Source organism: Gekko japonicus, unplaced genomic scaffold, assembly GCF_001447785.1.
Source record: "Gekko japonicus isolate JY-2015 unplaced genomic scaffold, Gekko_japonicus_V1.1 scaffold1423, whole genome shotgun sequence".
NCBI classification, from domain to species: domain Eukaryota; kingdom Metazoa; phylum Chordata; class Lepidosauria; order Squamata; family Gekkonidae; genus Gekko; species Gekko japonicus.
The window spans coordinates 1-3,064 of NW_015166463.1; positions in this window are offsets into that span (position 1 = coordinate 1).

A 3,064-nucleotide genomic window follows, 5' to 3' on the forward strand; every position below is an offset into this window, starting at 1 on the left:
AGAGAGAGAGAGAGAGAGAAGCCCAACAGTCACCATTGGTCAGAACTGAATTGATGTCACTTAACGTACACACATTTGCTGCCAGAGGACTTAGTGATGGCTGTGACAGGGCTATTTTTGGGCAGGACGAGTTCCGGCTGGCTTCCAAGTTGGCCACACCCAGCAGGAACGCATTAGCATAATAGGCCACACCCAACAGCAGAAACTCATTAGGACTGGCTACATTAGGGGTGTGTGGCCTAACATGCAAAGGAGTTCCTGCCCTGGGTTTAGACAACAAACAAGGTAAACAGAATAAGAAGCAAAAGGTGGGTGTGGCTGGATGACCACACTTCTGGTAATGTGGGGGTGTGGCGTAATATGCCAATGAGCTGTGCTCTCAGGGGTGTGGCCTAATAGGCTAATGAGTTTCTGCTGTTGGGTGTGGCCTATTATGCTAATGAGTTCCTGCTGGGCTTTTTCTACAAAAAGAGCCCTGGCCGTGAATGTAGATGGTTTTAAATGGGAATAGACAGCTCCGTGGAGGAGAGGTCCAGCCATGGCTCTTAGCAAGGATAACTAAGGGAAACCCCTACACTGGGAGGCAGAAAACCCCTGAAGAGGAGAGTTTTTAAGCAACATCAGAAGACGTCCTGCTTCGTCCTCCAAGTCAGGTTGTCAATGTCCGGGTGGGGCCTGGAGATCTCCTGGAATTAAAACGGATCTCCAGGGTGCAGAGGTCAGTTCTCCTGGAGAAAATGGTGGCGAAGAAGAAGAGGAGGAGGAGGAGATTGGTTCTATACCCCAACCCTTCACTACCCGGAGTCTCAGAGTGGTTTACAATCTCCTTTCCCTTCCCCTCCCCACAACAGACACCCTGTGAGGGAGGTGGGGCTCAGAGAGCTCCCTCGAGGACTGCCCTTGAGAGAATAGCTCTGAGAGAAGTTACGACTGAGGGTGGAGGATGGAGTCTATGACATTATACCCTTCTGAGGTCCCTCCCCTCCCCAAACCATCCCCTCCCCAGGCTGCAACCCCAATTCTCCAGTACTTTCCCAAACCAAAGTTGGCAACCCTACCAGCAGGGCTCTTCTGATGTTCTTATCATGGGAAGGCCTCAGCCTCTCTGCCCTGTTGTTGGCCCTCCAGCGGAACTGGTTGGCCGCTGTGTGAGACAGGATGCCGGACTAGATGGAGTGGACCATTGGTCTGATCTAGTAGGGCTCTTCTGATGTTCTTATGAGGGGAAGGCCTTGGCCTCTCTGCCCTGTTGTTGGCCCTCCAGCGGAACTGGTTGGCCACTGTGTGAGACAGGATGCTGGACTAGATGGAGTGGACCATTGGTCTGATCCAGTAGGGCTCTTCTGATGTTCTTCTCAGGGGAAGGCCTCGGCCTCTCTGCCCTGTTGTTGGCCCTCCAGCGGAACTGGTTGGCCACTGTGTGAGACAGGATGCCGGACTAGATGGAGTGGACCATTGGTCTGATCTAGTAGGGCTCTTCTGATGTTGTTATCACGGGAAGGCCTCGGCCTCTATGACCTGTTGTTGGCCCTCCAAAGGAACTACTTGGTTACTGTGTGAAATGAGAAGCTGGACTAAATGGACCGCCAGCCTTATCCAGCATGGTACTTTGTATGTTCTTATGGATTTCTCTAGGATGCACAATGTCTCTGGCAGCACTACAAATAGCATGCCAGGATCTGAAACCCCTGAGAGCCAGTTTGGTGTAGTGGTTAAGTGTGTGGACTTAAGAGCCAGATTGGTGTAGTGGTTAAGTGTGCAGACTCTAATCTGGGAGAACCCCTGAGAGCCAGTTTGGTGTAGTGGTTAAGTGCCAGTTTGGTGTAGTGGTTAAGTGCTTAAGTGGTTAAGACTTAAGAGCCAGTTTGGTGTAGTGGTTAAGTGCGCGGACTCTAATCTGGGAGAATCCCTGAGAGCCAGTTTGGTGTAGTGGTTAAGTGCCAGTTTGGTGTAGTGGTTAAGTGCTTAAGTGGTTAAGACTTAAGAGCGAGTTTGATGTAGTGGTTAAGTGCGCGGATTTAAGAGCCAGTTTGGTGTAGTGGTTAAGTGCGTGGACTCTAATCTGGGAGAACTCCTGATACCAGTTTGGTGTAGTGGTTAAGTGCCAGTTTGGTGTAGTGGTTAAGTGCGTGAACTCTAATCTGGGGGAACCGGGTTTTTCCCCCCACTCCTCCACTTGCACCTGGCTGGATGACCTTGGGCAAGCCATAGTTCTGATAAGAGCTGTCCTTGAAAAAAGAACAGTTTCTCTCGAGAGCTCTCTCAGCCCCACCGACCTCCCAGGGTGTCTGTTGTGGGGAGGGCAAGGGAAAGGAGTTTGTAAGCCACTCTGAGACACCTTTGGGTAGTGAAGGGCGGGGTATAAATCCAATCTCTTCTTCAATCTCTCCTTCTTGAAAACCCTTGCATCTCTTTGGGGATTGCATGCGTACTCTTCAGTAGCATTAGCTCCACCTGGCATTCTTTACCAAAAGTGGAATTAAGTGGCCAAGGTGGATCCCATCCTCTGGGGGTGGAGTGAACCTCCTGAGTCTCTGAGGAGACACGCCATGTTTTCTTTGACTCCTCAAACGGCACAAATGAAACGCAGGAGCTGAAGCATGACCTATGATTGGCACCTGAAGCCTGGCACCACCTTGGCAACTTGCCTGGGTGTGCCCTCTGCCCCATCTTCCTCATTTCAAACATTTTGTTTCCACCCTGCGAGGGAACTTTCAGGCTGTATTGTGTCCCTTTCATCATGCAGACTGGCATTCAAATTGAACTAAGGAAAGATTAATTTTCATCCCGCTGTCAATGGAGGGCCATTTAGTAACATAGGCCTGCCAAGCCAAACAATTTCTTCTAAACCCCCAAGAGATTAGCGGACAGGACTAATGGAAGCCACTGCTTGACGTCTGACACACACAGACAAATAATTATCCTAACTCACTAAGAAGTTAGTTTCAGTGAGTAGATTAAATTGCTGTCTGGTTATCTGATTTTGTCAACGTTCCTGTTCAGCCCGTTTTCTGAATGACTGACATTCTTTCTTGACCCGAAAGACCTTTTATCGTAAGCCACA